The sequence below is a fragment of the Pinus tabuliformis genome, chromosome 6 (assembly GCF_031772625.1).
Source record: "Pinus tabuliformis cultivar Carrire ecotype Pingquan chromosome 6, CPIR1, whole genome shotgun sequence".
In the NCBI taxonomy this organism is placed as follows: Eukaryota; Viridiplantae; Streptophyta; class Pinopsida; order Pinales; family Pinaceae; genus Pinus; species Pinus tabuliformis.
Window position 1 is genome coordinate 1,568,566,955 of NC_142292.1, and position 13,381 is coordinate 1,568,580,335.

The following is a 13,381-nucleotide window of genomic DNA, read 5'->3' on the forward strand; positions in this document are numbered from 1 at the left end:
AAATATTTGTTTTGGATATATTTTTGAAATAGAGGAAAGCAAAATTGCATAAACGCTCTTTCAGATAAAGAAAAAGAAAATTCACAATATTTTATTATTAAAATATATTTAAGCTTTATTTTTAATTTAAAATATATTTATAGCCTTATTTAAATAAAAATCTTTAATATTTTCTTGTAAATAAAATAGGAAAAATTCCTATAATAATCACATGATGAAAGTTTTCCAATTTCTTTAAATTATTCCAAACACATGATGAAAGTTATCCAATTTCTTTAAATTATTCCAAACACATGATGAAAGTTATCGAGTTTCTCTAAATTATTACAAAGAGAATCTTGTTTGGTGAAATTGACACTTCACTTCCATGCCATCGTTGTTGATGTATCTAAGTGGGGTCGGTGGAGATGGAATTTAATCATCTTGTTTTTGTTAGTTGGGATTATAAACAATGGAGTAGTGTAACCATGAACGCGTGACACCCACTCACTACTCAAAAAAAACCTTAGGAAAGAAAAACTATACAATTTACCCGTTGTTAAGTACATTTATAAGTTTTTGTTTAAGTTGTTTCAATGGTCTTAGATGACATTCAAAATACAATGGAATACATGTTATATTTCTTTTATTAATAAGGGGTTCCACTGTGGTCTACTTAACCATGTAAGGAGGACTGATTAATTGTTATTTAACACTTCCCTGTCTATTGTTTAGTGTTGATTGTCACCCCGACCTTTGAATAGGTGTTGTTTCTAATGTTTAATTATTATGATGCGACCTCATCACATCCCGGTCGTCCATGTGCATATTGATCTGACGGTCAAGAGAAAAGAGGGCTCGTGTAGCTAACTGCCCTAGCATAGGGTTTGCGAAACTTTCCCTCATTCCTTCATTTCGAGTTAGGGTGTTCGCTATGCAAATCGCTCTCCAACTTGTTTCATGAACGCCGTCATGGTATTGTCTAAGTTTCTTCCCTGTAGACTAAATCGTTTCTCCTTCCAAAGACGAATTCTGGAGTATTTTTTCCACCGACTACTTTTCTCCTTGCACATAGTCTTACTTCTGGTTCAAAGTTGACGTCAGGGTTTTCAGTTGGATGCACGGCTATGGCCTTACCTTCAAGACCGGGTATTACTCCTCTACTCCTTTTTAAGGTGCTTAGATGTTTTGTTAAAAGGGTATATGAGAAGTGATTTGCTCGATTCATTGTTTGTAGGACAACAACGAAGGGTTTTTACGTCGGATTCAGGTATTCCCCTACCCTATCGCTATGTATTGTTGCTTGTATGACCTGTTAAAGTTATTATGTATTAATTTACTTGGGGTTCCTGTGTACAGGTACTCTGATCTTCTTTTCTCATGTCAATTGTTCAAGATCTGTCCATAAGCTACTTCTACACCTCCAATGTTTTGTGTTAACCAGGTTCTTCTTTCTACCTGCACTCACGATACCGAAGCGGGTCCAAGGCTTGATATAATGCACTTTGTTTTTAATACCCTAAGGGTTTAAGTATTGAATTGCTTAAATTTAAAAGGGTTTCTTTGTGAATAAATTTCCTCTGCATATTGCCTCTTAGATACAGTTGGATGGGAGGGTTTCCCTCTCTCTGTGACACAGTTTTTCATTATCGTTTGATTATTATCGCCAGGTAGTATTATGAACTAATCTCTTGATACAATGGGTTAATGGAAAAATATTGTTTTTATCAGGACTCTATTGATGTCGTGAGTTATTTTTGTACTGGTCACACTTTATACAATGTTTTCATTTGGTAGTACGAACAGTTGAATGTTCAATTGTCTTTTACCACGATTCTATAAAGACAACACACGCCATGATTTTAGATTTTACTATTTTTTTCATTTTTCCTTTGTAAAGAAAATTTTGAATTCCTGTATCGAAGCACAGACCTAAGGGTTTGGTCCCATTTGGGGACAATGACATCAGTAATTACTTGCTTTTTTTCCTTCAATTTCTATAATGGTTCGTTGTTATTTCAGTTTGCATATTCATCGAGCTCTGCAATGTTACAATTATTAAATTCAAATTATTTCCTTTCAAAGTTTTCTTGGCTCAACATTTAGTTCTCATAGCTTTTTTCCCTTAGGTTTTTTTTTTAATTCCACATGCCCAGTTGTGAGGTTGTTGTCACTTTTTTCGGCTTCCTCCACAGCCCAGGGACGTAGCAGGCTTGGCCTCGATGTTGGAATATCCCAAGGGAGGTTTCCAGACCTCTTAACCCAGGACTAACCACCATTTCTGCACGACCTCTCCTTTTAATGTTACAGCATATTCGATATAACTGTAAAAAGGAAGAATATTTTATTTTTATTTTAAGAAAAATATTGTATCGGTTAAACACAATTATGATCATTTTAGAACCTTATCTCGGTTATATATATGTAAAGATTAATTATTTTTTTTCTACAAGTTATTTTAATTATTCAATCTAGTAATATATGAAATATTTGTTATTCCATAGTATACATGTTTTTCTTGTTTCTCCTCTATCTGGTTTCCTTTCCATACTAAGTCATACTGTACAATTCTATTTCTATACAAGAAGTATTGTTCAAATTTATTTTAAAACCAGAAATACACTATCCAAATTTTTTTCTTCATTTCATCACTCAGAAATGTTGTGATGAAGTAATACTATACAGTTCTATTTGTATACAAAGATGTACTATTCATCTAATTATTTTTTTATTTCCTCAGTAAAAACTGATGTTCTTTTAAAATAAAATAAACATAACAAATACAATAATGTAAATGTACTTATCTAATTCCCTTCCAAAACCAAGAAGTCTCTCCTCCCAACCGTGAGGCTAGCAATGACGTCCAGTCCCCCCCCCCCCAAGTTTCCACTTGTCCAGACAACATAGGTATCAATCCTAAGTTGTCCAACCCCCAAACCTCAAGACCACTGGTCTAGTTTAGAGTCCCAACTTGCAAGGATTCTTCAAGGGTTCCACTAGCCCAAGTCCAGCTCAAGAACTCCTCAAAAGTTGCAGTGTCCTTCTCACCTGAACAACATCCTATGTCAGGCTTTCACTTTCCTTGATTTCTCTCCTTTTGTTCCTCGAGCTCTTTTCTCCTCAAAAAATATTTGCCTTCCTTGGAACTATCCTTTTTATAAGAAGAAGAGAGTTTTAACTGACCTAACTATTTAGAGAGTTTTATTTAATTATATATTAAAATCTTTTCTTTTAATATTAAAAAACTTCTTTCTCAACCATGTCTGAGTCACTACATTCCTTTGGTCTTTCACTTAGACCATAGTTAGTTTCAAAGTTCATAAAAAGTAGTAATAGTAATAAGAATAAAATTAAAACTATAACATGAATTCATAAAATTCCTACGGCGTGTCACATCTTCCCCCCAGACAAAACACTATCCTCGGTGTTTAATTCAAATTGTTGAATCAAGTCTGGATATGTTTGTTGCATGAATTCCTTATCTTCCCAGGTGGAATCGTCAAGACTAAAGTGCTTCCATTAAACTTTAACTTGGGTGATAGCTCGCCTCCATATCATTGTTTCTCTCTACTATAGAATGCGCACAGGTTCTACCAACAATTCTCCATCTGGTTCAACTTGTAACCAAATTTCAAGTCGCCATTACTAGTATCACTCGTAATGCTTAATTTCAAATTTTCCAATTTATATATTACCTGCATATCCTTCCAACTAATCACATGTCTAGGATCGTAAACATATTTCTTTAATAACGATACATGAAAAACATCATGAATCCTGATGTGAGTAGGTAGTGCTATCATGTACACCATCGGTCCAGTTCTCTCCAGAATTTGGAAGGGCCCACAATATCAAGGTGTTAGTTTAGCACAACCACCCCACTATAATGTGCTTCTTTTAGGCTTTACACGTAAGTAAATATGATCTCCCACATGAAACTCTCGGTAGGTCCTCTTCTTGTTTGCATAAGTATTTTTCCTATCTTGGGCAATTTTTAAGTTTTGGCACACTTTATTGACCGCGTGATCCATTTCAGCGACCATCTCGGGCCCCAATATCAGTTTATCTTCTGGATTATTCTAGTTGGTAGGCACCCTGCATTTCCTTCCATATAATACTTCAAAGGGGCTCATTCCCAAAGATTCGTGGTAACCTTTGTTATAGGAAAACTCAACTAAGTGGAGATACTCTTCCCACTAGTCAGTTGCTACATTACGTAGATTCTTAACATATCCTCTAGCACATGATTCACCCACTTAGTTTTTCCATTAGTTTGAGGTTGATATGTAGTGCTAAATTGTATTTGAGTCCCCAATCCCGTGAACAAGGCTTTCCAAAAAGCAGAAGAAAATTTTACATCCATGTCTAAGATTACCACTCTTGGTATACCATGTATCCAAAATATCTATTTCATAAAGATATCAACAATTTCAAATATTTTATACATGGATTTTATGAGTATAAAGTGAGTTGTTTTACTTAACTTATCAACCACTACCATGATGGAGTCATTTAGTTTCCTGGATTTAGGTACTCCTGTTATAAAATCTAGTGTAATGGTATCCCATTTCCATTCTGTAATGGGGAGAGATGGAGAAATCCAGCTGTTATATACCTAGGGGGGATAATATGGGGTACCAAGGGAGGTACCCAAGGTAATAATGTAATAATGGGATGGGCCATAGTAATAAATAAGGTGGTTAACCCATATCATGTAAGGGACTACAAGTAGTTAATAATAATGTAATGGGCCCATGGTATTAGTTGATGGTATGAGGGAACCATGGTAATGACCCATGGTATTGTATGTATGAGGCCTATATAGAGGCTAGAGACTCCACATGGAGAGATAGTGAAGGATTATTGTATGAACATGCATATGGCTTGTGGAGTATTCTCCTTCCTTAAGGAGTGAATGTATGGTGTTGCCCTACCTTAAGGGTTTTGATCAATAAAGAAGCATTTCTATCCATATTTCGATCTTATTATTCGGGGGATATTTTCTATTCTCATATATTTATGGGTTAGATATATAAAAAGTGGTATCGGATCTATAACAAGTGGTATCAGAGCACTTTCTTGGGCACAAAAGTGGAGAATTTTTATTTTTTTTTTTAATTTTTTGCAGGATTTCGAGGGTGGCGAGTTTTCAGATCAGATGTGTATGTTTTGGTGCAAGATCTAAAAAATATAATTGTGGATCTGGATTCTATGTGGAAAAATACCCGATTTCAAAAAAAAAATCGGCTGAATAGGAATCCGGTTCGCTGATTTAAAAATTAGTGGGGTTGCAGACAATTTTTTAGGGCAGAAAATTTGTGGCACAGATCTGGATGTCTTGGTGCAAGATCTGCAAAATCTAATTGTAGATATGGATTTTTTGTGAAAAAACACTCAATTTCAAAAAAAAAAATCAGTCGAATCGGAGTCCGGATGAAGGAGATATCGCTAATTTAAAAATCAGTGGGGTTGCAGACAATTTTTCAGGGCAACGAATTTACGGCACAGATCTGGACGTATTGGTGCAAGATTTGCAAAATCTAATTGTAGATCTGGATTCTATGTGAAAAAAATACTCAATTTAAAAAAAAAAATCAGTCGAATCGGAGTCCGGATGAGGGAGATATCGCTGATTTAAAATCAACTCTTTTTTGCAGAAATTTTGGTGACGGCAGGAGAGTTGTGTTTAGTCAATTTAGTGTTATCTAAATTGCTAGTATTTATTGTCAACCCGGGGCTCGTAAGCTGATGAAGTGAGGGTGTACTATATGTACTTAAGTAACCTCTTAGAGTCTTTCTTATCGTTGGGGGTGTTGTTGTGGTTAATTATGTTCCTAAGATGGAGTGAGAATTTATAAACAAGTGAGTGATAGTGTGTGTGTAGAGTGAATCCTAAATGAGTGAAAGTGTGTGTTGAGTGATCTCTAACTACTTGCTTGAAAGGAAATGCTTGAAAAGGATAAGTGAACTGAAATGACTTGAAATAAACTTGAAAGCAAATGACCACTACCAATGGCACTAGACACCGTTCAAGTTGCTGCTAATAAAAGAAAAGAGAGTCACTTTTAAAACCCAAGAATAAAGATTATCTCTCTCTAACTCGATGCTTCAAAGCACATGTACTGTGTAAAGCACGGATAGGAAGTAGCTTATGTGGAATTAGAAAAGTGAGAAAAATATGCTTGAAAGACTAATGATAATGATTTGCTATTTCTAATTCTCTACTTCAGCCATATGTACTATGCAAAGTATGATTAGAAAGTAGTGAGAAAATAGTCTAATAAGCACTTAAAATCAAAACTTCTACTTTAAAGACTAGTGGTGATGATTTGCTCTTTCTAACTCGATGCTTCAAAGCACATGTACTGTGTAAAGCACGGATAGAAAGTAGTGAAAGAACAGTCCAAAAAGCACTCAAACTAGCTGCAAATTAGTGATATTCTGATCTTAAAAGATAATAGTTTATGATGAAGATCATTCATGTATGTTAACAGCTCTTTGAGAAATAAGATTAAAAATCAACTATAAAGATAAAGGCAGCACTTGAATTGTCAACTTCAAATACCATTAGCTGTAAAGCAAACACACACATATAAAAAAAATAAATCCCGGGCTAAAAGAAACCTGCAAAGAAATAACACTGATCAGCTTGAAAGAAAGGAAAACAAGTAAATGAAACTATACATGCTTAAGGAAATAAACAAGAAAATAACGAAATACTGCACATAAAATACTTTACAAAGGCTGAGATGAGCAGGGGCCCTCTGTTCATTCAGCCACAAGAAAACTCAGAGATCTGGAAACTTCAAAATGGTGCTATGTCTATTCCTCCATTTGCAAAAAGTATACAAAACAGAGTGCTGGAATAGCACTAGAAAACAGAGTTCACAAAGCTCTTAAATTCCACACAAGTTCAGAAAATTACAACTAATAAAAAGTTCTTTGAGCGTACGCAGACGCAGCAATTTATAGGAGTTTCTAAGATAGCCTACTCGTACAGCTAATTAACAGAAAAACAATAAACAGTCATGCGTATTTATGGTCCCTTGACACATCACGGCTGCGTGGACGAGTTTAGTGGTTCTGTCGTCATGGATAATAAATCCCATGTTGGATTGCGTCTCCCCTGCCACCTGTAGAACATGGACAAATCACCATTTAAGATGACGTGACCAAGCAGCTCTCAATCACCGTTTAAACAGCCTTGAGTTGACCGTAACTTAACCAGCTTTGACCATGGGTGGAGATGACGTGGATGGCTGGAACAATGGGACAGGAACCTCGAGCACGTTGATACCTGAGTGCCCATGTGGCTCATCTAGCAAACCGACACATGGATCATTGTGTTTAACAAAAAGGCTGCAGGATCTTCAGATAGCTGCGGGATCATCAGATAGCTGCGGGATTCCTGCAAGTAAGTCAAAATCTAAACAAATAGTCATCCATTAGCAAAACTTGCTTGATCATGCTTATTGACACCTAATGTAAAGATCTGAGAGGTTTTATGGTGAAAATGAGGCAAAAGTGAAGGAAAGATAAGGAAGAACTGAGGAAAATGGTAGACAAGTAGGTGTAGAATAGAGGCTCTACATACCCCCACTCCGAGGGTATTGCATGTCCTCATGCAATGAAAACACAATTCAGTCCATCTGCTGGGATGCCTTAGCTAGGACATCCAATCTCCTTCTCTTCCTTTGTGTAGAAACATTAACCTTTGGTCTCTTGAACATGCATCTGAATTTCAAATTGATTAAGGCTCTGTTCAGCCTTCTACATCTCTTCTTGAGTCTGCTGTGTTTCTTCTGCCACATGCTCATGTGAAGAAAGGTGTTATCTTGGATTGCTTTGGCAATTTCAGCTTGCTGCTTCATTTCTTCATTTCTCTGTTTAATGTGACGGTTTAGCACTTCAAGTTCATAGATTTCTTGTTTAAGTAAATCTATTTGCTGCTCATGAGGTATGACATTACTTGGGCCAGCAGTGTTTTGCTCCAATGTTTCAAAATAGTTGTACACCTCTTGTTGAACTGGGTCAACAATTGGTGACTTCCTTGGACTGTATTCATGCTCAATTTCAGTTTCAAACTCCGGCTGAAATGGACTGTCCTCCCTTGGAGGAGTAGCTGCCTCATGTGATGGACTATCCTCAAGGTCTGCTTTTGTAGCACCCTTCTCAGGTGTGCCAAGATCAACGAAGAGTGTCCTTGTGGCTTTCCTTTTATTCTGCAATCTACTACTCCTTCTTACCGTGGCAGCACTCTGTGTTTCTTTTTGTGCCTTTTCCCTTGGTTTTTGAACTTTTACTTTCTCGGAGAGGGCAGTTTTCTCATGGAGTTTAGCTACCCTTTGTGCTAAGGGCTGGTTATCCCTTTCTTCATCACTAGAATGCTCTGGGGTCTGATCAGTTTCTTGGATTATAGATTTTCCCTTGTCTTGTTTTTGTTTCTTTTTGTCTTCTCTTCTCTTCTTGGTAGCTTCCTTGGCAAGTTCAGCGAGGGTTTCTGAGATGACCTCTTGAGCACTGTCTTCAGTGGGTTCAATCTCAGGTTCAGGATGATGTACTTCTATTTCCTCTACAGTTTGTCCTTGAACAGTCTCAGAGATACTTTCTTTTCTCTTCCTTCTGCTTTTCCTAGGTATAGAAGATTCTCCAGGTTCTTCAAAATGATTCCTTACAAGGAATTTCTCCCATGTGTCTTGTTTTTCTTTTAACTGTTCTTCTATCAATAACTTTACAAGACCATGGTGACAGAGGTAAGCTTCTACGTTTCGTGGATTTCGTTGAGCCATGGAACACATTTTCCTAAGGCTTTGGAATAGAAAGTAAGGAAGATTTATATCATGTTCTCCTTGAAATTGCAGCATAATTTTACCATGATAAACGTACAACACTCCAAATCTCCCTTCACACGTGAAAAATTTTTGCACTAACAACAATAGAATTTTCCATTCTTCTTTAACATGGGAGATTGGAATTCCTTTGGTGAAAACACTTGTGTCCATACCTGGGTTTTTAAAAATCCGCTTCCATTGTTGATCCTGGACTGCCCGGTTTTTGAACCAACATTCACCGGTTTGTGGAAGAGAGGTAGCCCTTGCTATGCTTCCTTCGCTGACTGTAAATGTTAAATCACCCACTTCTGCTTGACTGTCTTTGTCCTTAAATGATCTTTCAAAGGCTTTTGTTACTTCTTTGTGGTAGCCCTTAAACTTCCTGATGCACTGTAGCCAATTAGCTTTTTGTAATGCTTCCTCAACCTGAGGGTATGCCTCCAAGAATTTCGAACCTTCTGGTTCAGCCCTTAAAAGCTTTCCCATCGACTCCTCAGCTCTGTTTAAAACACGAATTTGATGGTGACCTTACACAGTAACCCCGTCACTTTACACAGTAACTCCTCGGTTCCTGTTCAGACTTTGTGGAACAGAGGGTATACGGTGCATCAACAGCCTCAGACACCGAGAATTCACGGCTTGAATTAGAGTTAAGCGGAGGATAACAGCGTGGACACAGTGAAAACGGTGACTAACAGTCGTAATACGACTGTATCACAGGTTTACTGGCTATACGGTAGAGGGAAAACAGAGGATGGTTTATGGAGGTAATCGTAGTGAGTGAAATGGAATAAGGGAGATGATAGCGAGGAATGGAGTATTATGAGCACAGAGGGTTTCGAAATGATGAATGGAACGGCTATATTCTCCGATTTCGGCTGTGAATTGACACATGGCTGCGGGACGAGAACTGAGAGACGTAATACGGTAGGTTACGTCATTAGGGTATGAGACCTTAATGACGGAAACAGCCATATGTGATTTCAAAAATCATGGGTATTTATGAGCTGGTAGACGTGGAGGATTCGTGGATTTGTGGTCGCATGGGAAAAGAAAATGGGTAATCATTACGATTAGTGGCCAACAAGACATAATCCAGAAAATTCCGCATAATGAAATAACCATAGGTTTAGAGTTTTAAACATACCTCGGATCCGCATTTGATTTGGCTTCTGATGCTTGGCTACTAACCTTTTGTTAACTTTATTGCTAGCACATGATCTTTCCTCCTTGTCTTTGATGATTTTGAACTGTAAATATTTTCTTCAGACAAACTGTGTTTCTTGTGCAGGTGCAGAAGGCTGCAGGAAGGCTAAACAGCTGCAGAATTGTTAAATAGCTGCAGGAACTGTAATGAAGTCTTCCAGCTGCATAAAATACTTTAGTTGCCTAAAAAAAAATTTATTAATGAAGTGAAATGGAATGAAGGAATGAATGAATGAGTGAGTGGAAAGCAGTGAGGTGAAGTGAGGATGGTAAGATGGAAGGAAATGGTGAGATGAAATGAAAATGAAAGAGAGAGATTTTTTTTTTATTTTTATTTTTTGGAAAACATGAGGTGTCAGGTGACCCTGATTTTCACCTCATGTTTTCTGCATGAGACTGCCAATCAAAGATTGGTTTTCAGGCTCATACATTTATTCATTTTTTCCTTTTTTTTTTTTTTTTTTTTTTTTTTTTTTTTATTGAAATTGAAAGAAACAGAGATTAGGCTGATGGAGGAGAAGAATTCTTCTCAACCAGCCTCATTTCAGAATCGCCTTGGAATAACTTAACAAACTCCTCTTTTGAGAGTGGCTTGTGGTAGACTTTTAACCGGTGTCCATTCACAATAAAGGGAGTTCGAAGTTCATCAATAGTCTTCACTCTAACTGCTCCATTATTAAAGACTTCATCAATCTCATATGGCCCAAGCCAATGAGTTTGAAATTTTCCTTTGAAGTCCTTAAATTTTGAATCAAACAAGAGTGTCCAATCACCCTTTTGAAACTTCTTTTCTTTGATATGTCGATCATGCCATTTGCTTCTTTGGTGCTGAACTAAATCGGTTCTTAGAATTGCATCTTGTCTCATTTCATCTAGTTCATTTAACTGGTCCATTCTGTGCTTCTGGGCTTCTGATAAGCTCATCCCCAATTGAACTGCTGTCTTGAAGGTCTTGATTTGGAACTCAATGGGGAACAGGACTTCCTTCCCATAAACAAGTTCATAGGGAGAATGTCCTGTGGTGTTCCTCCATGTAGTTCTATAGGCCCATAAGGCTTTAGGAAGCCTTTCTGCCCAATCTCTTCTATGAAGATGAACAGTCTTTGTGATGATGCTTTCAAGAACTTTATTTGTAGATTCTACTTGACCATTCGCTTGCGGATGGTATGGAGTAGATGTTCTATGCTTAATCTTATATTCCTCCATCAGCTTTTCCACCATCCTTGATGTAAATTGGCTTCCCTGATCTGTTACAATTTCTCTTGGGACACCAAAACGAGTGAAAATATCCTTGAAAAGAAATTGAACAACTGAATTTTCAGTAGCAGAAGTTAATGCTATAGCTTCTACCCACTTGGTAACATAATCAGTACAAACCAATATATATCTATTTTGCTTGGATGGCGGATTAATTGGTCCAACAAAATCTAGAGCCCATTTCTCGAAAGGTTCGATGCATACCTGTGGCTGTAGTGGCATTTCATTCGAAAGAGTTGGTCTCCCAGTTCTTTGACAACTGTCACACCTTTTAACATATTGCTTTGCATCCTTAAAGAGAGAAGGCCAATAATATCCTGATGAAAGGATTTTATAGGCAGTCCTCTTATCAGAAAAATGTCCGCCACAAGGTTTGTCATGACATGCCTTAAGGATGTCAGGCATCTCATCCTCCCGTACACATCTTCTGATCATCAAATCTGGCCCTGTTCTGAACAATTCATTAGAAATCCAAGAATAAAGTGAACTATCCTGAATGATTTTCCTTTTCTCATTAGGAAATAAATGTAAAGGTAATTTTCCAGTAACTAAATAATTAGCAATATCAGCATACCAAGGAGTTTTGGTAGTTACTGCAAACAAATACTCATCTGGAAATTTATCCTCTACAGGAGAGTCCTCATTAGTGTTTTGGATTCTAGACAAGAAGTCAGCTACTGTGTTCTGTTTACCTGGTCGATCTAACACAGTTATGTTGAATTCTTGTAAAAGCAAAAGCCATCTTGTAACTCTACCATTAGTGACTGGTTTGTTCATGAGATATCTAATGGCAGAGTGATCAGTGTGGACAAAGGTTTCATAGCCGGTTATATAGTGTCTAAACTTGTTTATAGCATGAACAACGGCTAGAAACTCCTTTTCAGTAACAGTATAATTTAACTCAGTAGGAGTCAAATTCTTACTCGTGTAATAAATGGCATAAGGGATCAAATCCTTTTGTCCCAAAACAGCTCCTAAAGCTGTATCTGAAGCATCAGTAGAAATGTGGAAAGGGAGTTTCCAATTTGGACCCCTTAAAATGGGTGCTTCAGATATTCTAGTCTTTAAAGCTTCAAAGGCAGATTGACATTCAGGATCCCACTTAAATTCACAATCTTTAGTAAGTAGTTTGAAAAGAGGGGATGCTATCTTAGTGAAGTTTTCAATAAATCTTCTGTAATAACCAGTAAACCCAAAAAAACTTCTAACATCTCTTTGGCAATTTGGAACAGGTAACTTAGAGATGACTTCTACTTTAGATCTATCAACTTTGATTCCATCTCCTGAAATATGATGTCCTAAAACAATCCCTTCAGTAAACATCATAAAACACTTTTCATGACTTAAAGAAAGATTTGTTTCCTTACATCTTACCAGTACTTTTTCCAAATTTTCCAAAGCTTCTTCAAATGTATTACCATAGACTGTAAAATCGTCCATGTATACCTCTACACAATCATGAATCAGATCTGAGAAGATTCCTAGTACAGCCCTTTGAAATGTAGCAGGTGCATTGCACAAGCCAAAAGGGAGTACTCGATAGGCAAAAGTTCCCCAAGGACAAGTAAAGGTGGTTTTGTCTTGATCTTCAGGTGCTACCTGAATCTGATTGTAACCACTAAAACCATCCAAGAATGAGAAATACTTTTTACCTGCTAAAGTGTCTAATACCTGATCAATAAAAGGTAGAGGAAAATGATCCTTTAAGGTTGCCTTGTTCAATTCTCGATAATCAATGCAAACTCTCCATTTACCATTCTTTTTGGGCACTATAACCAAGGGAGAAACCCATTGGCTATCTGAAATGGGGTAAATGAAGTTTACCTTGAGCAATTTCTGAAGTTCTTCTTTCACAATTTCCCTAAGATTTGGATTCATCCGTCTTTGTGGCTGCCTAATAGGTCTGCTTTTTTCTTCAATATAAATATGATGAATACAAGTCTTAGGGTCGATTCCTTTCATGTCAGTATATTCCCATGCAAAGGCAGTGGAATGTTTTTGCAACAGTTTAGTTAATTCTTCTTGTTGTAGTCTTTCCAAGTTCTTGTTAATGTTTAATGTTTTTCCTGGAAAGATTTCAACTGTAGAACTACCAAACTCTTCCATTG